Below are 25400 nucleotides of genomic sequence, written 5' to 3'. Positions count from 1 at the left end.
CGGTTGGCCCTGGGAGTGGGAGCCCAGCTGCAGCTGCGAGCAGGAACTGCAGGAGGCACGGCCGCCTCTGCTGCACCCACTGCCTCACCAAAACCGCAGACAGGCACCAGCATGGCCAGGGGAGCGTCACCACTGCTGCCTCCGTGTGCGGGGCTCAGCGCTGGCGTACCCCTGCACTGAGGTAAATCATGGTGCTGTTAGCTTCCCAGCTTTACCCCTGTCTGACAAGCACGGCACAGGGGGTCTGCATGGGGGCCGTGGTCTGCACGGGACAGTGACCCCCACGCTGCTGGGCTCCTCTTGGCCACTGCACCATGGTTGAGGCCCTGAGCAGAGAACGGACCGTGGTGGTGGCGGCCAGGCTCAGCTGCCCCTCCTCGCCTCGGGGCTGAGCCGGGTCCCAGGGAAGGCGCTCGTAGGTGAGATGGCGCAGGGCATCAGTGAGAGGGCGTGTTCAACGTGCACAGAAATGGAGATCATCAGAAGGAAGTGAAAAAAGAAAGTAGTCAAAGGGGAAGAGGAGGTGATGACCACGAGCGTTCTTCAGCTTACAGAAATAAAATGTATAAGGAGGTGATTAAATCTCTAACTAGAGAAGATGACAAAGCAGAAGAAAGAAAGAAATTAAGACGAGAGACAGAAGACAGAAAAAAGGCATGAGGTTGAAGGAGATCAGATGCTGTAACACCACCTGAAAGATACCAAGGGAGAAAGGACTCTTTTAAAAGTGTCAGCAGACAGAAGGGGAAGAGGAAGAAAGAGTAAAACACAAGAGACGTCGAGAACTAAACTGTTCAGGGCAATGCATCAGTTGGATGTAGCATACAGAAAGGCTCTTAAATTCCTTGAGAAAATGTGTTTGTTCTCAGTTTGTCAGCTCTTTGCAAGACAGTTTTTTGTACTTAGTTGCAAGCATGGTTACTGGTGTGATTTTAAATATAGCTGAAGAGAAAACTTGTTGATACATCAACAATACTTGTTGATGGATTTTTTTTTTTTAATATGGAGGAAAGTGCACCTAATTTTGCCTTGTTGGAAACTTCTAACATTTGGCTTAAGGCACTGAAAATACGAAGGGAAGCAGAGGCTGCCTCTTAATCTTTCAGGCCATTAGCTGAAGATATTTTTAATGTCTGTAACAATGTAAAATATTTTTTACATGGTGTTTGTCACACATTTATTGTCTAGATGTTTCTGGTGATTTTAGATGTGTAAATACCTAAGTGGTTAGACACTGAAAAAGTGGCTACAGTGAAAGTTTAAAGTTACTTGTTATAAAGCTTTCAACTAAGTGTTTTACTCTGTGCTATACATATATGCGTATATACACACTGTATACTATTTGTATATATATTCTCAGTATATACTATATATATTTTATATATGTCTGTATGTATATGAACATCACAGATTAATGACAGAAAATAACACAAAGCAAGGTTCACTGAAGTCAGGTGAGGGACAGCAGGTGTAAACTTTTAGAGCTGTGTTGCTTTTGGGAGTTTGTCGGGGCTGATCACTGCTGTCCCAACGGTGTGAGGTGCGGGGAGGCCCTGTGCTAGCGGGAGCAGCTTTCAGGAGATGCTCAGTTTTCATTTCCCCAGGGTGGCTGTGCGTGCCCTGGTACTTCCAGTGCCGCCTGCAATGAAGCCCAGCCTTGCGCCGCAGGGGCTGAGCTGCGAGGTGCTTCCTGGCCCTGCCTACACAACATGGCTCTCTTATAATTTGCGTGCAAGCCGACTGGCTTTAGATCCAGGCAAATGCTGGAAAGGACCATGAAATTTAAGTAGATCTGTTATCAAAATTGCTCTGAGGTTCCAGCGATGGGTTTGGATTCTGATGAAAGCATTTGGCACCCAGGCATGGAGAGGTGTTGTCGTTCATTAATTAGCTGCAAGCAGACAGGCTTGTGGTACTTGGGAGCAGGCACACGCATGTGTGTGTGTGTACACACATCAGCAATAGTTATTTGTAATACCTGTGTTGTGTATTGGCATAATGTAGATAGCAAGAGGTATTCCAACTGTTACATGATTTACTAATCATAGTGCATTGCTTTCTTCTGGCATTCTAGCTATCTATCTAATGTATAATTTTTTAAGTCAGGCTGTTTTTCAAAATTCTTTTGTACTTGCTTTCTTTTTGGCGTCAGTTGACTAGTGTGCAGGAAACCAAGAGAGCTCCCCCCAGAACATGTGGGTGAAAGGCAGGGGAAGTGCTCTCGTTATGTTTAACAGAAGCAGGGCTTTGGGGTAAGTTTCCCTCCAAAGACAGGAGGGAAACACCAAGGGACCTGAGTAGGATTAGACACCTGCTGACTATTTTTTTTCAGTGATAAAGCTTAAAGACTTAGTAAAGTACAGGAAATGCAACAGACGAACTATTTATTTAGTTTTTTAAAACACCTGTCTTAAACTCTAGATTGTCAAAATCTGTAAATAAAACTTTTACAGTGAAGTATTTGAAACATAAAAAAATTTTTAGGGAAAAGAAAGCTAAGGCTTAGTCAGTGTTTTCCTTTCATACCCCACTGCAAGACATCCCCTTCTTCCTTCGAGTTGAGGCTGGGGAAAAGGCAGTGTCTCCAATATGCTGGGACTGGGCTTGATGAGCATGGCTTGCCGGCAACGCCGCAGGCGTTGGGAACCAGAAGTTTTGGCAGGATTGGCAGGTCCCCAAGCGTGTCTCATTCCTGTGTCTGTGGCATTTGCTGGTGGAAAGCTGATGAGGAGAAGAGTTTTTACCCACTCTGGCCCTGCACGGCTAGGGTAGACTCAGTGCACTGCTGTGCTCCCTTGCGCTTCCCCTCTGGAGCTGCCGACGCGGTCACTGCACGTGGTGAGCAGGACGGGCTCTGCTGGCTGCGGTAGTCTGCACCCGCATGGCATGTCTGGGTGCTCCAGGGGTGTGGGTCATGCCCCGGTGGTGAGGGCAGCCCACTGTAATTCAGAGTCAGACTGTCTGCTTGGGGCGACGCCGGGTGTTTAGGTCAGCACCCCAGTACAGCTCTCCCGGCGTGTGGCTGTTTGGTGCTGGAGGTCTGCTGGACCAACAGACAGTCTGCTGAAATAGCACAGAACTGACAACTACATTGTGGATGGAAAACACAGACGTAGCGAGCCCGCTGCACTCCAGGTAAATCAGGGCAGTATTCAAACCAGCTCTTTGATCTCCCTGCTGTAAGGCTAGTCTCACCTTGCAGTCTGTCTCATGTACCTACTGTTACTCAAAGGGGGAAAAAAAAGACCCTGAAAGTAATTTGATTTTTATTTCTATTTATGTTCTTCTTCCTTATTATATGCACTGGTTTGAAAAATACCAGAGCTTGGCATTAATCTATTTTATTTCATATGACAGTTTTTAAAAATTAAACTTTATGATGTAAATTAAACTGTCAAAATTACTTTCTCGGTTTTACACTTCATCTACTGCTGATTCCAGAAGGGCTCTGGAGCTGAAATATCCCTTTCCTGTCTGACTTTTTTCTGTTTCTGTGTGTATGTGTTCTGATAAAGTTATGGTTGGTTGTGGTGGGTTTCCTTAGTTTGTACATATGGACAGGTATTACTGCTGCATGTATTTTTGCAGTACATTGATGGTTTGTTTTTAATACTTTTTGAAAAGTAATGTTTTCCAAATTTCGTTCCCCATATACATTGCTTGAGACTGGAGAGAACTGCCATCAGTCTTTTGGAAGGTGCAACAGTGACGCCTTTCTGACACCCAGAAGCCACCTCATGGTGTGAGCTGGCAGACTGACAATGTAGGGTGTTACTGCTAAGATTTAGCAGGAGTGCACAGCCCTTGGCCTCCAAAATACTGCGTGATGTGTCGCTGCTTGGTGTGGCGTTGGGCAGGTGGGTACAGACTGGCAGTCTCGCTGGGGACATAAGTGGGGATTTCCCACGGGGTGGGAGGTCGGTAGTTTGGGACGACAGAGTTGTTATCATCGTGATACACCCTGTGACCCTGCCTGTAGCAAGGAGATAAAGTGGCCATGGATCACTGGGGCGGCATCCTTAGACACCAGCAATTTTGTCCCATGTCTCTTGAATTCTTGGCCTTTCTATGGATTATTCCAGCAATTGCAGCAACTGGTGCCAGGTGGCTCCTCCAAGTTTTTTTCAGACTGCTGTTTTGTATATTGACTTTGGTTTTGTATGTAAAAAGGAGCCTTCAGCAGCTGGAAAGGCCTTTTGTGAATTAAGAAACTCTGCTTTGTGCTTAAACAAATTTAAAATAGCAGTTGCTAAAAATACACCCGTATTTAATTTTTAAAATTTGGAAAGCATTGCTGGATTTTATTGTTGTCTGGAGTACAGCAAAAGGTCACTTGTCCAGCACCATCCATAGTTGCTTCATTCTTTTCTCTCTGTTCTATTTAAATGACAAGTAGTTAAGTGTTATTAAGTGACTACTTAAGTTCTGTTTTGATCACCTGACAAATTACTCAGTTCAGCTTCTGCTCCTTAACTTTGTTTAAAAAATGTCTTAGCCCTCGGGAGCTGAGAAAGGCAGCGATTTCCAGTGGTGGTGGTATTGCTGTGTCGCTTCGAGTGCTCTGATGGTTGGGAGGTGATTTATCTGCTGGAAGCTGGGACCTGTATTCCCAGGCAGAAACACTCAGTGCTGAGCCACGCGGTGGAGGACGGGGAACTCTTTCTAAGGGCCTGCCTAATACAAGTTCAGATATTGTTGATAGGGCCAAGTCCGGGAGTGCATGAAGGCATCAGCAGTTAGGGTCCTCCTTGCTCTCTGATCTTGCTGTCATTACTGTGAAGCCTGAGGAGGAAGAGGAGGAGGAGGATGGTGCATGGTGTAGCATTGCCTGGAACAGCGGTGGGAGCAACCATGGGCAGCAACACCAGTTCTCCCTCCAGCCTTCTCGCTCCTTTCTTTTTGTCTTGGCTTCTGGTCCCATCTCTCCTGCCTCCTCTTCTCCATCCTCCTCCTGTGTCTGTGGCAGGAGCGGACAGCCTCCAGCCCTCATTCTTGGAGTGGGAAAATTAATTTTGCCAGCACTGCTGAGAAGCCTGACGTTAAGTGGCTTCATCCATGCAGAGGAAAAGGAGGGAGGTATGTGTCGGTGAAGCCGTGTCTTGTCCTTCGGCATCGCCCTTGGAGGCGCCGCAGCGGAGCGGGATGTGAGTGCTGGGGCAGCGCAGGGGACAGCACCAGCTGTTGGGAGCAGCGCATCTCCTGATCCTGTGAAATACCTTGCTGGGGCTTTTAGGGCTTGGCAGTAGTGGTGGGCAAACCTTTCAGCTTGAACTTGTTTTATTGTAGGGAGGTTATAGTGTAGAAAGTTCTTATTTGTTATTTCACTTCTTTCTTGTTTTACTACTTTTGGAGCCAATCTGGTCTCACTTTAAAAAAAAAAAAAAAGGTGGGGGAAAAGAGGGGAATTTAATGGTGTTTTTATTTCCTTTTAATTCTCAGAAACGAGTTGTTTCCTCCCTCATAGATCTGTGTGAAATATATTAAAGGAGAATTTAGGTTCTTGAAGAACAAACACCTGTAACACAGCTCTCCAGCCCAGCCCTGAGGCCGATGCTCTCATCTCTGTGACTTTGATTCTGCCTTACATGTGCTGAACTTAGGGAAAAAGTGCTTCTCAAATGAGATCATGATATGCTGGTCTTCCTTCTGAATGTTACTTTTTGTTTCATCAGTTCAGTTGGCTCCCACACATGGAAAATTTTTAATTTCCCACCAGCTATGTGGCTGAACACTTCAAGTGAGAGCATTCAAGTCTTCAGGTCATAGGCATGTTTTTGAGCTCATACGCACTACAGATAATATCTGCAGAGGTTATATTTTCTTTTTCTCAGTGTATACGGGAAAGGTAGTGAACTGTTGAAATGTCTTATAACGAACTTAAACTGCCATTAGTACAAAGGCCACTTCCTACAGAAAGATTGCTAAAACAAATACTCCCCCCTGCCCCTTTTCACCATTGCATTCAGGTTTTTGTACCTTCCTCCTGGTGGGTGGGACCCTCTGCCCAGCCCCTGGGGCAGCCTTCTCCTGCAGCCCAGGCACTGAAAGGACCTGGGAACTGAACTTCCATCCAGGGGAAAGCTGCTGCTTCTGTCTACACAGTTTGCTTTTGTGACAGGACATTTCAATTGTCAGTGCCCATGTTAAAATAAACAATTAAGGGGAATTCTGACCACAAAGCAGTATTTTGGCATATTTTGTGATTATTTAACTTTAGAAAAATAAAGTCTGCCATCTGTTTTTCCCACTAATTCATGTCCATTGACCTCCTCTATTCAACAACTCAAGCAAAATAACAAGGGCAGATTAATCTTCACCTCTTTATTCCTTCAGAGCCCAGATGCTCTGTAAGACCTTACAGATGCTGAAAAAGTTTCTTCTGTTTATATGTACTTTCTGCTCCTCTAATGTCATTGTCACATATTTCATAAGCTTTTCTGAGCTATCATTGCCTTTTTTCCCTCCAATACGTGACTTCGACAGAGTTCAGCTTTTCAAGGCTTTGATGCCAAATATTCATCCTGCAGCCACGTTTCTGAACACACATGGGCTTCTACCTGGGTCCTTTCCAAAGAGAACAATGTGTGCATCTTAAAATCGTACGGGGGCTGTCGGCTGGTGCCAAGGCCAGCGAGCAGCCTGCCCTCGGGAACGGGTGGGGGATGCGGGGATGTGCCTGCAGTCGAGGGGGATGGACTGGCACCATCCCCGGCTGCGCCGAGAGCTCCCAGCCCACTCCGTGACAGTGCTACAGTGTGTGGTCCGTGTGTTACCAGCTTTGTCTGGGGCCGTACGGAGTCCCCCCAGCTCCTCAAGTGTGAGAACCATCGGACTTGTTCTAACAGTGCGGATCTATGCTATGTATGTATGTATTTGCTCTAATTAGAGTTGCATTTTTAAAAGTGAAGCCTATACAGGGACTTTAACAGAGGGAAGATAGAGAGCTCCTGAGAGCAAGTGATGTTTTCTCGTAGCCTTAATTATATTTGCACTGCACTGGTACGGACAATGTAGATACTATCTTTATTTGCACACTGTGACTTACAGTGGGTCTTTTGTTCTGTCGTTTTGTTGTCATTTTGTTTTATGTAGAAAGTGAGCAAGGCCAAACCTCTGGTGTAAAAGCTAAAAGGGATACAGAGTGTGTGATTACAGCAGCACTGCTTGTTAGATATGGTTTAATTAGTGCATACATCCATCATGCAGCTTTGTCTTTGTAAAATATTGATCTACAATATCAGTGTTATGAGGCCTGGAAAGCACTTAGTGCAGGAAATTATTCCCAAGCTGTATGAAAAAAATAATCTGTGACCAATACAGGGCCTGTTGAGTCCAGCTTTGCTGCCGTGTCAGCAGCGTCCTGCCATTCCCCTCCGCTTCAGGCAGTGCAGTACAGAGCTCTGAGCAAGAACTTCTTCATTGGTATGGGTTGAAACTTTCAATTTTCGTTAGCATTTCTGTGTCCCAGTGTTAATGATTATTGGATCATGTGTGTCAGTGGTGGAGCCAGATGCTGACCTGAGGGCGCAGTGGCTGGACACTGGACTGAGCCTGTGCCCCGGGTGTTGTTTTGTTATTGTGTGGTGAAGGCAAGCCGCAGCTGGCCACCACAAATTAGAAATTAAACAAAACTTTACTTGTGGCATTGGGTGACCCCCTCCGGAGCTGGGCAGAAACAGGCTGGGCTGGTGGACCCAGTGCAGCCTGGCTCACCCACCCTGCTCCATCCCCTGCTGAGCCCTGCTGTTTCGTCCGCGGCTCTGCCGCCGTCCTGTGCTGCCTGTGGCCAGGGAGCCCCTTCCAGAGCTTTCCTGTGCTGCTGGCCAGCCCTGGCTGTCCAGCTGGGACGGTACCAGCAGCGGAGACCCAAAGGGGCCAACGTCTGCGGCACTCCCTGGTCCTTTGGTCTGTGGAGGGCTGCTCCGTGCCTGTCATGCCATGAGCATGGACTGTGCACGGTGTCCGCCGGGTGAGATTTGCAAAGGCAATGCCGGCTCTGCTCAGCCAACCTCACTCAGGTGCCCGCTGGCCGGCTCTTTGCCCTCCGCCTGCACGTCTGCAGGGCCATGCTGTGGCACCCGGCAGCACTCCTGCCATGGTGCTGGGCTTGTCCCGCGCTGCCCGGGACGCTCGAGCTGCGCGCTGGCTGCTGGGGTGTCCTCCACACATGTGCTCTGTTGTGCTCTCCCTCACAGCCCCTCCCTGCCACGCCATGTGTGTGGTGTGTCCGTAACGTGCACATTTCTAACGAGGCAATGCAAGCTTCCCAGAGGCTAAGATTAGTGTCTTCCTCATGCTTTTCATTTTTCCATGTAGCTGTTATGCCACTTCAGGGTTGTGTTTGGTTTTGGTTTTTTTAAATAAACATGACAAGTGCATCCCAAAATGTATTGTGAAGCAGTGCTTTATGTGAGGTCTCAGTGTTGCTCCACTGCTTGGATTCACTGGCCCAGGCCTCCAGCCGTACACCCAGTTGCTTGATTTTGCCACAGCTGCAGTTACCCTGCAGGGACTGGAAGGTTGTTTATTTGGTTAGGAAGCTTTTATTGTGCCTTAGCACACACTTGCTAGGTAAAACAAACTAATGTATCAGCCTTTATTTGCCCACGACACTTTTCCTTTGCTACCCTTGCTTGCTTAAACTTGTTCTTTACTAAAAACTTTTAACTCTCCCTTTTCCTCCCGATATAAAATATATCAACTGGTTCTCTTTTTTTACCACTGAAATTTGAATTACATATAGACAGATCTTCATTGTAGTAATTTTTAATCCATAAACTTGGTTAAGTTTTTTTATTTCTCTGCTGCTGAACCGTTTGGTCATTACATCCTTTTCTTCCCTCATTTGCCTAAGCAGTCAAAAACTTTATTAATCAAGCTTGTCTTCATTTTGGCATGGTTTGGTTGCTTTCTTTATCTAGCCTCTAATTATTTTAAATTTGTCTTTCTCTCTTGCTATGCATGCCCTTCCAAATGATGTAGTAAAATTTTGGATTTGTGTTTTTCTAACATAGTCCCTTTACTAACATCCAGTGCTGTTATCCCTTCATCACTGAGCAGTGCAGACTGTATTTTATGGGTAATGAGTACTTTTCGATGTGGAAGATTGCCATCAGGGAAATCTAATCTTCTTTTCAACTTTTCTCCCCACTTCCGAGGCTTCTGCAAAGTACCCTTACAGTCTGAATACCATATTGCTTGAGAGCTGCCAGAAATGTGCTAATTCTATACACCAGCAAAATGTTCTCCAGGGTTACACTTCGGTGTGATGGTCCGTGGTCTGCCCTCCTGGGTCCTTTCGTCAGTTGTGGTTCACACACTCCCATGCAGCTGCTAGTCATCTCCAACACTGTTTCTGTGGTGGTTCCTAATGGGAGCAAGCAATCACTGTCTGTGAAAGGTGGCAGGTGTCCTGTGCTGCATCGGTCATACTTGACTCACCTCCTGAAGCTGTTCTGCGGTAGGTTTGAATGATAATGGTAATTGTTTGAAATTAAATATATCCTTAAATTCTAACTGCTGTATTTCAGCCCTTCTTGGCCTCCCCTAGTATTTTCTTATCTGCCCCCAAGCTGAGCAGTTGTGGTGCTCACGATGCTTAGGAAGGTGGAGGAGAAGCTAGGGATGTGGTTTAACTAGGTCACAGTTTAACTTCAGTCATTAGCACAAGTCATTAGCTGAAGTCCCCTGGGGATGAGAGGAGCCTGTGCAGCAGATCCTGCTGTATTCGCAAAGGGTTTGCTGTAGCAGGGCTGCCCGTCGCTCCGGCCTGGCACTCCCTGGGGGCATCCAGGCAGGACAGCCCTCCTCCTCCAGCCAGTCCGGCGTCCGTGGCAGAGCATGTCCCCTGCCCGTGCCTGCCTGTCCTGCAAGCTGAGCTCCGCTCTCTGGGCCTTCCCAGCCTCGCCACTCCGGCCTGCTGCTCAGCTCCCCGCCCGCCCCTCTATCATACGCTTTGATTTTTTTGTCCAGAAGTGACTAAGCTTCCTGTTTTTCCACTCTGTCAGTTTTTCCCCAATACTGGTGTCGTGTTGAGCAGTATTTACTTGCAGCAGCTTCCTCTGCCACTGTCCTGCTCCGGCTCTGTTGTGTTCCCACGTACCTTTCACCAGCCACGCTTTGTTATTAGCAGCCCTTACGGATGTTCACATTCACTCAGTTGGACTTGTATCCACCAAAACCAGTATTTATAAAGAGAAGTCAACCCCGGAAGAGCTTTAACTAGTTACTCCAGGAATGCACTGTGAACCAACGTTCAGTCTGCAGAAGGGAAAGTTGCAACAGTATCGGTGCAGCTAGAGTGGGCATTGTTAAGTTGTCCTCAGCTATCCTGAGCTGATAAATGCTGCTTGTGTGTATGAAGGAATTGTTTCTGCCTCGCTGGAAACTGTGGAAACATTTTGATTTAGAAGGGCTTTCCTCCAGACGATTGGAAATGAAACGTTTCTTCTCCGGCAGCAGCAGCTCAGGTGAAGGCTTTCTTTCTGGAGCTCTGAGGGCAGCGTGGAGGCACTGGCCGATGCCGGGTGGAAGTGGAGGATGGCTCTCCCCGGGTGCCCGGCACAGTTGGCAGGGTGGACAGTGGCTGAAGGTATTTCTCTTAGACCCCCCCTGGGTACAAGGACCTCTCCCAACCCCGCAGGGCAGCCCTCTGCACCAAGGCAGGCCGGCTGGGCCGGACAGAGACGTCCCCTATCTGGCACCCTGCAGGGCTCACTCGCCCAGCCTCTGCCGCATGCCTTTGCTGGGACCAGTGGCAGCAAACTGCCACAGATACCCGGAGCTGCCGGTGTAAAAATAACACATCAGGAGGAATAAACAAGTTATTTTTGTATATTAGGGGTGGCCATGTGTAACTGACTCAGGGCCTCGCCTTGCTCTGCCACTGAGGGCTTACTCAGACATCCCGAGCATTTAGAAACAACTTGAGGTGTTTCCCCTGTTTTTCAGAAGGCAGGATGGGGGCCAGTGGGGCACAGGGGGGGTGTCAGTGCCCCGGAAGGGGCCACCAGCTGCCAGGCAATGCTGCTGCATCTTGGAGGAGTGGGCATCCAAGTGCCAGGTCCGGAGGTCCTGCAGCAAGACAGGCTTCTCCTGCCGGAGCCGCTGCCCGTTCTGGTGGTGTTTGTGCCTGGGCTGCCATTAATTACACTGGCGTTTCAACAAACTATGAGGGATGCAAAGCACTCAGTCTTTCTGAAAATCAGCCGATTTATAAAAAAATCTGAAATTTATACCTAAATTCTTTAACTAGTAATATTTGAAATGCTGCTGGCGCAGTTAAATGGAAGGAAAAGAGCCTGTTTTGCAAAGTTAACGGAGCTGACTACGACCTCCCCTCCCCGCTTCTCCAGTTGCGTTGCAGGACGCTGCGGTGATACGTTCTCTTGGGACAAGTTTTAAGATTGTGCTTTCCTTCAGAGAAACATTTCCTAAAAGTTAATAGAGATAAAGCTGATAGAAAATTAATAGCTCCCAGCAGAAATTTGGCATGAAAAATAACACAGAATGGAAAATAGTTTCTCTCATTTAGAATTAAAATGCTTGTCACCTACAGACTACAGGAGGCCTGGCTGCGCAGGGGAGAGCATCTCCCTCTTTTTTTTTTCTTTTTGATGGCACTGTACCACTGTAAAAGGTATTAATTTTAATTGTTTTAATTTGCATGTGCTGAATTCTGTCAATTACTAAATTATATGGAACAGTACCCATTCCCAGTTAGGCTCCATAGGTTTGATGTTGATGAGCAATGACCATATAACAAAGCACTCCTCATTTCTGTAGACTTTCTCCCTATCCACTTCTAGAGGTTTTCTTCTACAAGAGCAGGCAAGGCTTTAAGCGTGCCATAAGTGCTTGTATCAGAGCCCGTATTTTAGATTTAATGTTATCCCTGTTTTACTTACACAGATATATCATTTGCACTGGACACGCTCTCTCCATGGCCGGGGAAGAGCACTGTTGGATGCCGTGCTGGTTGCCAGGCCATCTGCGGCACCGGCAGGTGCAGGCAGCTGCCCTGGCTGGTTTGGCCAAAGGGCCGCCTGAGCAGTCATTAGATGTGTGTGGAAGGAAACACCTCTTTTTGACTATAAAAGGTATCTGTGCAAGTCCTCGTTGTTTATTTGCAACCATATAAATAGCTGCCCGCGTGTACCTGGTGGTGCGAGTGCTTTGGCTAGCATTTGGCAGGGGGCTGCTTCCAAAGCTGCCCTGGCTTGGCTCCCGCTGCCTCCCCGCAGGCGCTGACTCAGCGTTCTCTGCAGCTTCTAGTATTGCAGACACTGGGACGTGAATTATGGGTGTCTTCTGGATCTCTACCAGAATGAGAGGAAGCCTTCTGCTCTTTGTTGAAGGTAAGGAACAGGGGTAACAAGTGGATATTAACGAGCAGAGAGGATTTAATGAGTGCTGGCCTGGGGAAAGTTTAAAGGAAGGTGGGACAGCATGGCGAATTCGCCTGGCCTGTGGCCATAGCCACAGTCAGGACACGTGATACCATGTACATGGTGAACTGTGAGCTGTTACAGAGACTTCTGCCTGCGCTCTGCCTGCAGTCCATGTTCAGTGCCTTGGGACCAGAGATGTGACCTTCCCTCCACAGCCCTGTCCAGGTGCTGCTGTCGTGGTGTGGGCAGAGCCTGAGCCTCTGGGCTTTCCCGTCTTCGTCTTGCAAAGTTGTTTTTTCTCCTCCTCTTCAGTCCTCCTCCTCCACCCCTCTCCTCTCCTTTCCACTCACTTGCCTTGTGGTGGTGTGCTCTCTGCAGTGCTTTTTCCTCATGGTCTTTTGTCTTACCTATCAAAGTCAATTGTTTCTATTTTCTCTTTTATTCCCTGCCCTTTTTTTTTGTAATGGCACTGATTTTGACAGTTCTCCAGAGCTTTGCTTACCTGTCCTGAGGGCATCTCTTTCTGTCACCAGCTATTCCTGGCACATTTCCTAGAGCTGGCCTCCAGGTGTCTTAAAAACTCGACTTAGTGCATCTCCCTTGTGTTTCAGTACCTGCTGTCTGACAAATTTCATGTGTGATCTCTCATTTCCACCAAACCTTCTGCTCTTCAAACACCTCCTTTCCTTCTACACCCAGCAGACAGCAAGGAGAGTGAGAAGGAGTTGCGAAGAGCAACAGAAAGTATCCCCTGCCTTACCCTGTGGCAGATGGGCAATTTATTTATTTTTTTTTAATCAGAGAAGTTTGCATGAGAGTTGTGTGCCATATAACCAGCCCTTCCCCTGTTTCCTTTTGAAGTGTGTTTACTATTTCTTTACATAAAACTTCTTATATATGATTTCTAGTAATCAGTCTAGGAGAAAGATTTCACTCTTTGGTGGAATATAAAGTTCAGCTACGGCCAAAGCTAACAATTTTACTTATGTTATAATTATGATGCAGTAGAGAGGAAAAAGAGAAGAGCAGTGTTTGTTGTGTCTTGCACATTTAAGGAAAAATGCAAATCTAATTTTATGTCAGCCTAATCTTTATCTTTTAATGATTGTTCTTTGATTTTCACTTCAAAAAAGACAGAATTAAGCTTTAAAAGAAAAATTTCAAAGGGATGGGGATATTCAGTTGCTAGCCGACAGAAATCAAGAGGAGAGGTGTGGGAACATGGCAGTGCCCTGTGGGTGGGTGGCACACCAGGTTTCAGGAGCTGTTGCTGATCTGTGGATGCTTTTAGGCTTGAAGTCTGTGTGTTGTCCTTGCTCATAGGTGCATGCTGCTGGGTTCATTAATTCCTCTTGAACTACTGATTAAGTCTTGCAAAATTTCATTGCCATTGATAACTTGTTAAGTGTAGTAATGTCAAGCTACGGGAAACTTTGTAGTTGTCTAATTGCAGCACAGGCAGCGTGGTGAGATGTGGTGAGGAGCTGTATTTCACGCTGACACTTGGACAGCTGGCCTTGTCCTGTGGTGGTGCATGATTGCACATTAATTACCACTTTGTTTAGTGTACTTCTGCTTACAGCAGCTTCTGACAGCTCCAGCTCCATCAGTGCAATAAATAATCAGATGCCTCGGGGCATCACATGGTACTCATAATTTTTTGTTTTTTCAGAACAGAAATTCTTCAGCTTTTATTAGTTTCTGAAGTTCTTGTTGGACAGGGAAAGTATTTTCTGCTTTACTCAAGTATGTTTGTGGTTTTGTCCTTTCGGTTGCAGCAATGATGCTGTCTAGAAGAGGGACGTCCTCTGGCCCGACGTCTCTCGTTACTGGAAGCTTTAAGCGTTTTTCCTTCCTTTTCTATGTATGTGAAGTTTTTCTTTTCTCTTTTGTGTCTCTTTTTAAACAACCCCATAAGGTCAGTCTCCATTGTGCCATTTCATTGTCCTGCGCTGACTTGCTGGACTTTGTCTTGTGCCTGGCACAGGGATTAGCTGGACCTTTGGCAGCCGGGCACAGATGAAAGGTGCATCCTTCCTCCTGCAGCAGAGAATGCCCTGAGCAGCAGCCACCAGTGGTCCCTGAGCGGTGTGGCACAGCAGTGTCTCAGCATCACCCAGCCCCGTGGAGCAGCAAGCCGGGCTGGCACCGCTGGGGTTTGCAAGGCTGGGTGGCACTTGGTCGGTTCTCCATGTGCCTCCGTCAGTGGTACCATGGTGGTGGCAACCATGACCCAGAAGCAAACCTGCACTGTTAAACTGTGAGTCACCCCCTGACTGGTGCAGCAGATCAGCTCGGGTTTGTACGTGGGACCTCACACCATTACTCTAAGGGTCGCAATGTCCAGTTTTTGCCTGCTGTGATGCATGTAAGTGGTCCATCAGCCCTGGCATCCTCACGTACCTCAGAGCTGAAGCCCCCGTGGAAATTACATCTCAGAGCTTAATGTTTTGTGGTGTAGTGACATTAGACTAAACCAGTTTTGAAATCCAGTGCAATTAGGGGTAAATGTGAACCATGCCTCCTGTATAGGCTTTTCTTGTGTGGCTGTGTGTTTTATTTCAGTCTCTCTCTTTTTTTTTTTTTTTTTTTTAATGAGTAGACTGAATGGCCTTAATTTGATTACTATATAACCAAACTGTACAAAAAGGGCCAGAAGTTTTAAGTTTTCGGTGTTGCCAAAGTCAGAACTCAGTGTCAGCTGCCAAAGGCAGCCTGTCCTCTGCTGTTGCATACCTCTGCCCGAGCGGCACCCACACAGGTGTCCCCGCAGCTGTAAAAATGCTGTTATTTGCTGTAATGCCTGAGAGAGTCTCTGTTGCAGACCCCTGACGTCTCTCCCCTTTCCCCTCCATAGCTACTGCTCTCGGTTTATTTTGGCAGTGCTGGGTATGTGCAGTAATTAAGTAGAAATGTTTGGATGTTATTGAAGCAATATGTTTCCATCTAAGAAAGTTTACTGTATTGTAAAATGTCTTGCACGTGTTGGGATTAGGGACCGGAGAGCTGTTTGCATTCCTGAAAATCAGGTCACTTCTCCGTGCCTCCTTTCAGAGACTTTCAATGGATGGCCATGCCCTGCAGTTAGTGGCTTTTCCTAGCAAGCGAAATGTGCTGGGTTTATTTTGTCTGGTTTGACTAAAAATGCCAGCGAGCTCTTACAGAACTGCCCAGAGAAGCAGAGCATAATTCAAAATGGTTATCCTTTGCAAACTTTTGGAAAAAAGATGTTAGCGCTGAGAAAGTAGCTATTCACTTTTCCAGGTAAAAATAGCAGTTGCTTCCCATAGTGCCGCTAACCTGCTCTTCGTTACATGTGTAAAGATTCATTAGAGCCCCATGTTTGGTGTTCGCTTGGTGAAGATTCACTTTCTGCTTTTCACATTCAAATGAAAGTGGCATCTCGGAGCAGAGCTCAGTGGATGCATTTGAAATCATTTCCGCGGGCTTTGGTATTGATTCACAGAACAGTTCCCATTTGAGTGGCTGACCTTGGTTTCAGGGAAATGTTTTATTTATCTGAAAATAATTTTCATATTTGTAAGGAGTACCTCAAGTCCTGGCAAATTTCACATTCTGTCTTTTTCCTTTCCCCAGAAACCGGTCCTCTCCCCCTAAACCGATCGTATAAGCAGGGAGAAGGCATCATTTAGCTCTTCGCTGTCGGTGCATGCTCAGACATCTCTTTTGTTCTCTGAGCAAGTCTGCCTGGTCACAGGAGAACTGCTGGTCCTCCCAGCTGAGACCTTATCTGCCTTTTAGTGGTGGAAGTGACCATTTAGATGTTTAAAATTTGGAGTACAGATTTTCAGTATTTGACTGAAATCTAAGATAATTTTTCAGCACAGGTTTGAGATACCAAAATCAGCTGAAATTATCCCATACCCAGTGTAGTCCCTTCCAAAGGACGGAGACCAGCAGGAGTGATGCAGGCAAGTCTTGCCAAATATTGAGCGTCTCCTGCAGGGCACTGAAAGCCCGCAGCTTCCAGTAATTTCAGTAAACATTTGGGGCTGGTAGCATCCCCGGAGGGGAGCTGACCTTGCCCAGTGCTCCTTTGATTAATCCCAAGTCAGTGGGTCTCTGCTGTCACGAAAGAGTTGTTAGAGAAGGTCCTCTGTGAGCTGCCTGTGTTTTGGGTAAGAATCACAGTTCTGGTACTTCAAGCCTCTAATTAACCCTTTGGCAGATCCATTCACCTCTGACTTGGCAAGCTTGAAGCAGAGGGTACGCAGTGGTGAGGCAGCCCAGGCTGCGGTAGGGTAGTTCTGCTGCAGAAGTGGATCTGAACAGACTCATCTTATATTTGGATTTGCTTGGGGAAGGAATCTGGTTGAGAGAGAGACTTTGCCAGCAGAAGAAATCAAAATCACAGAAGGGTGGTACGGCACGGACACCCAAACAGGACAGGGTGCGTGGAGCACGGCTGCCGGTGCACCGAGATGCCCAGCGCGGGCACAGGACCCATGGTGGAGCAACCGTACGGGGCCCATGCGGTGGGGTGTGTCCGCTGCACCTGGGGTGCTGGAAACGCTGCTGGGAGGTCTCACCATCAGAAAGCAAATAGTGGGGTTCTCTGTTTGGATGCTGTGGCCGCACAAAATACAGGCTTGGAAAGCTTTGTTTCAGTTGTGCTCAGTTGTAAAGTCAAATTCTATTTTGAAATTAAGTTTAATAATTTTCCATATTTCAATCAGAATTCATCATTTAACTTCACTTGAATAAAATAGTATTTTAAAAATTATTTTCCCCACTAATTTTGTTAGGTAATTTTTAGTCAAGTTTAGGAATAATTTCAGCCAATCCATATTCATTATTTTTCAATCAAAATATTTGCCTGACAAATTTATTCTAATTGTATTTAAAATAACGTGTCAAGATGCTGTATTTGCTAAGAACAAGGAAAAATACTACAAAAGGGATAGCAAGAAAATAGAGAAATGTGTAATTCTTATGTAAACCATGTCAATAAAAAACCCCAAACATGTCAATGTGTTGGCATTTTCAGGTTACAATTCCAGCAGTGATTTACAGCGTCGGTGGTGTGGGGCTGCAGTTTTCACCAATGCATTTAAATCAACCTCCCTTCAATAAAAATCCAGACAAAAAATAATGACAGCAATTGACCTTCAGATTGCTAAAGGAGGGCTGTTGGTGTACTGTTGGAAAGTGGAGAACAATTTATTGATATGACGTTACTTTTTTTGTTACTCAGCAATGACCTTAACTATAAATGCGAGAAGAGGCGGCACGGCGTTGGCAGGCTGCTCGGCCACTGACGTCTCACCCAGCACAGCAGAGCATTGCAGTCTGTGTCCTCATTTCATCGGGGGCTTCATCCCTCAACAGCCAAGTTATTAGTTAGGATGGAGGCAGATTAGACACCTCCCAGGTTTCACTACTTGCATAATACAATATGCCATTTGCTTAAAACCTAACCCTACAAGGGACCCAGCATGAGGAGGTTTCAGGAGAAATTAAACACTGCCACTGCAAAAGTATACTAGCAAAAGTAATGTGCATTGTAAGGGGTAATATTGCATGAAAGAGTGTAGGGATCACTTCTCTTAATGGAGTAAATACAGAATGAGCCTTCAGAATAAGTCTGATGGTTGTAGGACGTTACAGAAGAGATTTAGCAATGAGGATTTTGGACATCCAAACAAAACTGGTGAGATTACTTTAATACAGGAGAGTAGGGGTGGGGAACGTCCTTTTTGTCACTGTCTGACTGTCTGGGACCGGCTCCCCTTTGCAGTGTCTTCATGGCTGTACCTGAACACCTGCGTTCAGGCTTTCCTTTTCTGAATGCACCTCCACATTGTGTCTTGTTTGAGTGTTGTGGCAGCCTGTTATCAGCTCTTGGTTTTATCTTTGTTTTTAAATTAGTCCCACAGGTCTACAGTGCTTTGCTGGTTTTGTGCCTTGAAAAACAGGGATGCATTTCAGCAGTGGTGGTGAGGTGTAATGCGGGCAGCTCCAGATACTGCTGTATTGCTGAGGATTCACCAGCTTCTGCTGCTTCCCTCATTACATAAAGGACTGCCTTCAAATTACTCTTATTAAAAAAAAAAAGGGCACTTTGCAGAAGCAGTGGAAGTGCAGGCAGGCACAGCTGTGAGTGCAGCTACAGCATCATGGAAAGCTGTTGGAGCAACATGCTGGAAATGAGATGCAGAGCTTAAAGAGGGAAATTAATCGTATAATTAAAGTGAAATTTTCTGAAAATATTTTATATCTTTTTTAAAGGATATTTTTGGTTTTGCAGTGGGTATATTGTGACTTGGTTATCAAATCACTCCTGTTTAGAAAGAAGCATGGCAATTTTCAGCTGTAGTCTGTTAATGTTGCTCATGTCTCAGACACCATAATTGCAATGCAGTGGTGTATGATCGCCATAACGCCTCGTCAGAGCTTAAAGCAGCGGAAAGTGCGCTTCCCCTTTCTAAAGGAAGTGATTTAGTAGGAAGAGGAGAGACTTTCCCCCACTCCCCTCCTGGTCCTTGTTCTGGAGCTTACCCCAATGCACATCTTGAAAGGGGCCCTTCAGTCTCTGGCCGCATCCAGCTGCAGGCTGGTGGGGGGGATGCTGGTCCCGTCGGTGTGTCGGAAGGGCTGGGTGCCCTGTCTGAGCAGGGCAGGTGGGGGGATGCCAGGCTGGGGATTCACTGTGACTGCGGGTGTCAGTGGGAGCTAAACGCAGCCTTCAAGGGTGCCGGGGTTGAGGGTCCCTCCTGCAGCGGGTGCCCCCCCGCCAGGCCAGTCTGTCCCTGGGCTCTGTGCAGAAGGATCGGTGCAGTGATGGTGCCTTGCCCCCTCTCGTGCTGCTTGTTTGCTCTGTCTGTTCTGTATGTTCTAGGTTAAATTTATTATGAAGATGCCATAATAGTGCTCTGTGTCGTGCCTGTGCAATTTAGGGAAGAGCTTTATAAATCGAGCATCAGACTGGCGTCGCTCCTGCCACAGAGGCACAGCTGGCGAGCTCATTGTATTTGGCCTCAACTTACTGTCCATTTGCAGATGTAACAGGTGATGGCAATTTCTCTCTCTTGAAATCACAAAAGCAAGATTTAATTTTAAACTACAGAAATTCAGTTTTAAATATAGCATCTATAATGGAGAATTCTGCTACGTATTTACACTTGGGTGAGGACACTAATTATCCAATTTAGATCACCACGCCAACCACCTCCCCTTTTCACCAGGTAGAAGAGACTTAAAATGTCAGTGTGCTGCAAAGACGAATGAAGATAGTTACATCTGGGGTGGTTTTTTTGTATTTTACATGTGCATATATCTACCTTAAAAGTTATGTTTGATATCTAGTAAGAAAACTATGCTTGAGTCAACTGAACTGTAAAGAGTGTGCGGGCAGGCACTGGAGTCAGCGCAGAGCGAACGCCCTGGGCAGCAGCAACAGAGCTGGGGCTGGGATGGTGGGAGCACCCTGCAGACAGCCAGGGCGGGTTTCTAAACAATTTTAAAATACATCAACTATGTAAAAAGTATATGATAACATACATGGTGTTACTCCTCTTGTGGTATTCCCTTTTTAAATTTGCTGTAAATAACACTGACCTATTACAGCAGCTCTGCTGAACAAGGGCCGTGTCCTTTTTGTTTGTTCCCCCAGTTTGGATGCAGCGTTTGACAACTTGCCTGTTTTCTGTCATACCACACCAAAACAAATCAGAAGCCTGAAAATGTTGTTAAATATTAATTATGCTGCAGTACATCCATTAAACAATTGCAGTGGAACCCAATGGATCTTCAGCTTACTGCTCATTTTAGTAATTTACTTGGAACTACTGAGATCCTAAGCGCAGAGGCTAGATGGCAAAGGGACCATTTTTCAGACCAAGTCATTTACAGGGAGATTATACACTGTGAACAGAAATGTTGATAAAAGTAATGCTCAATACCTGCAGCTGGCGAGGCTTTGTACAGCGCTGCTTTGTTCATAGCCTCTTGCTGGTTGGCACTGCGTGAAGCTGTAACGATAAATAGATTAACTCTTGCGTGTGTTTTACTTGATCTTGACATGAAGTCATTCATTTTACTCTTAAAATGTTAGTTATTATATGCTTGAGTGAAGATCATACGGATTACTAGAGATTGCTCTAACAGGATTTTATGGCTTTAGGAGTTTAGAGACAGCAGTTCTAAAGTCCTTGCTAGAAACGTTTCGTAGTTTCTAATACTGTCGTTATCCATGTGCAACCCCTGGGAGATAACCGACTCCTGGGGAGGTGTTTGGTTTTCCTGTATAGGCCTGGAAAAATGCAAGTCCCTCTTGTCCTGCAGTGCAGCGCTGGTTGGGGGGCAGGTGGAGGGTTACTTGGGAAGAAATCCAGTGTTACTGTATCTCAGTCTACAGAGTTTGTGTGACTTGGGAGTTGTGGTGGTGTAAATATAAATATTGATAAATTGATACATATAATGTGTATATACAGACACATGTGGATATACAAATATTTGTAATAATATGAATATCAATCCCAAATTGTATTAAAGGATTAGAAACATATTTATATTTCTGAAAGCTATTGATGCATTTGCCAATGGCTATTACAAAGCAAAGATTTGGGGTGGTTTGGTAGAGAGCAGCCACCTTACCCCTGGGTTACAGACTGACTTGAGCTGGACGAACGTTTCGGTGATGCTGTTGCAGGTGGTGCGCAGGAGGAGGGTGCAAAGCAAAGTGGTGCAAGCATGAATGTCCCCATCCCTGTCCCCATCCCTGTCCCTGTGCCGCTGTTCTGGAGCTGGGGGTCATTCTATGTTTCCCCTTGTTTCGTCTCCCTGTCTGCTCCTGCTCAGGGTTGTGCAGTTTGAATTGCCGGTGATGATAGGGCAAGGGCTTGGCCGGGCCGGAGCAGCACGCTGCTGGCAGGGGGAGAGGCTCAGGCGAGTCCCGGAGCGTGTCCCCTGCCTCGGTCCCCATGCGTGGGCTGGCAGGAGCGCTGAGCCCTCCCAGCAAAGCCCGGGGCAGCTCCTGGCAGACTTCAGAAACAGCGGGGTGGGATTTGCTGCTGTGCTGTTTTCTTTCCTCCTGGGTTCATGCTGGGAGTCTGCTTACTCTGTTTTCTTTTTTCATTTTTTTTTTTAAGCCTGTTGAATTTCATGGCAATTCGACGGCCTCTCTGCATTTCTTCCCATACAAGTGCCATTAGCAGTATAAGACAAAGTGATAAATTAGAGGGTTTGAGACTTCTGTCTACAAGGTACACACACAAAGACATCATTAAGTGGTCACTTCAGTGTGTTTTATGGCTACATTGGATATGAAAAGATGCACAAAGGTAAGATGCTAAGACAAAGTGTCTTAGCAAATTCAGATGAGTCAGATTTCTCCTTTTGTCAAGGCACCCATGACACCTCCTGGAGTGCTCGTATGGGGCAGCGACATGAGAGTGAAACGTGGTCTATAACACATCAGTATTTTGAAGAGGTTGATTTATCCAAGTGCTAAGGAAGTCATTAACCTGTTGTTTATTATTATTAAATGGTGAAATGTAATCTAACTGGATACATAAAGCAGGTGCCAAAGCAAATTGAGGTTTGTAGGAATATTAATGAGCCAAAAATGTTGCAGTTAATTAGGAAGGGGAGCAGGCGTGTGAGTGGCATCTTCCAGTGGTTCCCTGTTGTTGTTTCTTTTTTCCATTTGCGATTAACTTAAGCAATATAAAATTCTTAATTTACTAACATCAGTTATTTTGGTTGATGAGTTGCTGGGATGAGGTGGGGGTGGTCGGACATCGTCTCTCTATCCCTGGCTGGCAACAGCAGTGCCCCAGTGCCCTGGGGCCGTACCGGCCTGGGTATGCTGGGTGGCTGTGCGCCGCAAGCTTGTCTCGGCACGCGTGCAGCATGGATGCGGTTCCTCTCCTGGTGTCACTTGGTGCTGTGGCCGTGCACTCAGTGCCATGCTCCTCAGCTTCGGTGTTTTATAATGGGAATATTCAGCTGTGACTGGCCGGTGCGTGTTTATGTGAAATCCTTTGTTTAATAGAAATTCAGCAGTTGTTGTCAATATTTATTCTCATCCGCTGCTGTTTAATCAACCCCTTATCATGTTTTCTGCTGCTTTGCCTCTGTGAGCAGGGACTCTGCCGCGGGTGTCATGGCTGCCAGTCTCTGTGTGGCCGTACCAGCTCGGCACTGTGCCGTCCCCGGGCTGCTGTCGGAGCTGAGCACTCGCACCCCATGGCTGCGGGATGGATTTACCTTGACCACTGCAGCTCTGTGCTTCGTTTGTAGGTTGGATTCTACCTTACTTACAAGTTTCTTTAATTATCTTGAGGCTAGTATTATAAAGCTGGGGCCGGTGGCAGCCCGCTCGCCTTGGCGGCCGCTGGAAGCAGGAGGTGGGGCTGGCAGGGAGGTGGAATTGGGCTGTCGCTCAGCGGGACGTTTAGGGATGATTTTCCAGACCAGAGAAGTGTGCTTGGGCGGATCAAAGCGTGGTGGTGATAATTGGGGAAACAGATGAGGTCTGAAGGGCAGCTTGAGCTGCTAACGAGGGGAGAGACATAAACTGCCACATCCATCACTGCTGGCCTCTGCGCCTGCAGTTCTCTTGACGCTCCACATGTCGCCAGGCCGCTCACTGTACTCAACGGGGAAATGTGCGTTTTGAGGTGGGGGTGTTTGTCTTGCCTGATTCTCCATGTGTTTGTTGTAGGCAGCTGTACCAGCATGCTTGCTTGCGGTGTGGCCCAGCTACGATGGTGCCAGGAATGTGGTTATCGTACATAGAAACAAGAGCCTGCTGGGTTTTGCCGTGCTATGGTGTATTTCATTTTATGCATTGAAACCGCATACAGAAACAGAAACATGCAGATGCTTTTAATCTTTTTTACTCGGGCACAAAGCATTGATTATCCTGTCTTGGCATTTGCCCTTCTGCTGGTACTCTGGAGCTGGTCCGTTTTCCTTCGGTGTGCCAGTGCTGCGGAGGAACTGGCAAAGGAATGCACTGCTCAAATGGCTGCAAAACGCAACAACGTCCCTGCTTATCCTCTCGAGGTGAAAACACTGTGGTGCAGGAGGTGTGAACCAGTGAGGCTGCGGGCAGATCCTGTTTTGAGATGCTGCATTGAACTTTGGGCTGGAGCCCAAGTCCCCTCATCCCTCCGCTGTCAGGAAAGTCACTGGTTTGAAGTCAAGAGTGGTGTGTGCCGAGGGCCAGCCCTGCAGGGCCTGCACAGGGCAGAGGGGCACTGGTGACGGGACCGACTGCTTGGATTTTAACGAGTTTTGGAACAGACTAATTTAAAAAATAGAGAGCATGTGTTTTGAAGGACAGATCCTCAGGATGGTTTGTGCAAAGTATAAAATCAAGTATTTCCATCCCGGGACGGCTAAGTACGTACTTCTTGTTTAGAAGCCTGTGTGCTCACTGGGATGGAGTGCTGCTAATGGGTGTGATCTGCACCTCTTGCAGTAATCTGGTCCCTAGTGAAGGGCTGCGTCATGCGGTTGTGTGCTCACATGGCTTGTGTGAGTGGCTAATGACAAAGCATACCTCGTTACCATTCAGTCAGCAGCAGGTTTCTCCGGCTCAGCCTCTGGAGGAACCTCAGGGATGCATCAGGGTGAAGGATGCCCATACCCTCTTGTATGCCTCTTGGGGAGCAAAAAATGAGAACCTCACACATCTGGAGTGTGCGGTTTTGGACAAAAGAAAACAATCACAGCCGTTTCCCCCTGGAAAAAAACTGAATTTTCAGCTTCACCTTAAGTGGAAAAAGCGTGTCTGCAGAGGGTGTGAGCACCAGCTCCTGTGCTTCCATTGGTGTCCCCGTGCCATGGCCCAGGACTGGAGGGGGCTGAGGGGTCTTCACGGGGCCAGTGCCCTCACTTCCTTCTCACCTCCTTCCTCTGCAGATGTGCATTTGCCACCAGCAGGCGTTCTGGTTGCATATGAAAATTATTTGGGAGTATCCAAGCCTGTGCCATCTCTTTGGCAGGTTGTCGGGCTGTGAGCCGGGGCCTGGCTGCGGTGGGGTGTGCCACAGGGCCTGCCTCCGCAAGCACGGATGGGCAATTTGCCTGGGGGTTTGTTAGCACGCATTGCTCCCAGCCAGTGGGTTTGGCAGTGAACCAGCAGCTGGTTATGGTGTCAGACTGGCTCTGGGGAGAGGCACCCGTGGTCCCACAGCAATGGGGGGCCGTTGACCATGCTCCGGGGCAGCCAGGGCAGCGGAGGAGCTGAGGTGCAGCCACTCCTCCTCTGGTGCATGTTGGGCTGGGTCTCAAAATGGGCTGTACATCAATGTGGCGTAGTGCCTCAGCGATCATGGTCCTGCCTCCGGACCACTGCCCGGCTTCAGAGTCGTAAGCGTAGCCATTGACTCACCAGGACTGCAGTTTGTATGCTTCAAGTCAGTAAAATAGGTCCAGTAACTCTTCTTGTTCAATATTAAAAAAGTTTATCTGAATGTGTGCTTGGCAGGCCAGCTACAACAAAGCAAGTGCAAACAGTTTATTTTTAAAAAGCAAACCATAGCTTAAATGATTTCCTGTAAAACACATGGGCATTGGTATAAATAGTTTTACCATTTACAGGCAATATTCGGATTTTACGTAACAGCCATCTTCCTGCTTGGGTTTTAACGTGCCAAGCTTTCTGCTGTTGGAAGGAATTTATACTCCCTAAAAGAGGGAGGTGTTTGCATGTTTGTTTTGGATCAAAAATATTTAATCTGTTACAGCTGTGCCGTTCAGCGTGGCTGCTGGTTTGCTAGATCTGGCTCACCCAGATGCAAGTAGGTCGGGTACCTGCAGCACGGGGGGACCAGCAGCGCTGGTGCGGAGGCGCCAGCGACGGCAGAGCCCCCCAGCTGAGAGGAAATGTCAGCAGAGCATCCTCAGCTGTGGCTGTTACCATTCAGTATTGTGGCACGTTTGGAATACCCGAAAGTGATTGGTTTAATTATGTCAGTCATTAATAATTGTTAAATAGTGATGGGGTGGTAAATGTTCATGCAGTGCAGATGGGATGTG

The 25400-nt window shown here is 47.0% G+C and overlaps 1 protein-coding gene across 19 annotated transcripts in view; it reads left to right on the top strand.

The window, feature by feature from the left end:
- MBNL1 (muscleblind like splicing regulator 1) overlaps positions 1 to 25400 on the top strand; it is a 110868-nt gene that overhangs the window by 43631 nt on the left and 41837 nt on the right. Inside the window, exon 1 of one of the 19 annotated variants that reach the window (XM_076341522.1) lies at positions 3102 to 3135. The exons of 17 other annotated variants lie outside the window; for them this stretch is intronic. The gene's annotated coding sequence lies outside the window, so the exon portion shown is untranslated. Of the gene's footprint in view, positions 1 to 3101; positions 3136 to 12331; positions 12357 to 25400 lie in introns of those variants that run through there. One more of the 19 variants, XM_076341519.1, reaches the window with a different exon arrangement.

Source organism: Aptenodytes patagonicus, chromosome 6 (assembly GCF_965638725.1).
Source record: "Aptenodytes patagonicus chromosome 6, bAptPat1.pri.cur, whole genome shotgun sequence".
Taxonomy (NCBI): Eukaryota; Metazoa; Chordata; class Aves; order Sphenisciformes; family Spheniscidae; genus Aptenodytes; species Aptenodytes patagonicus.
The sequence above is the reverse complement of the archived record's forward strand: the minus strand, read 5'-3'. Positions and strand labels throughout refer to the sequence as shown.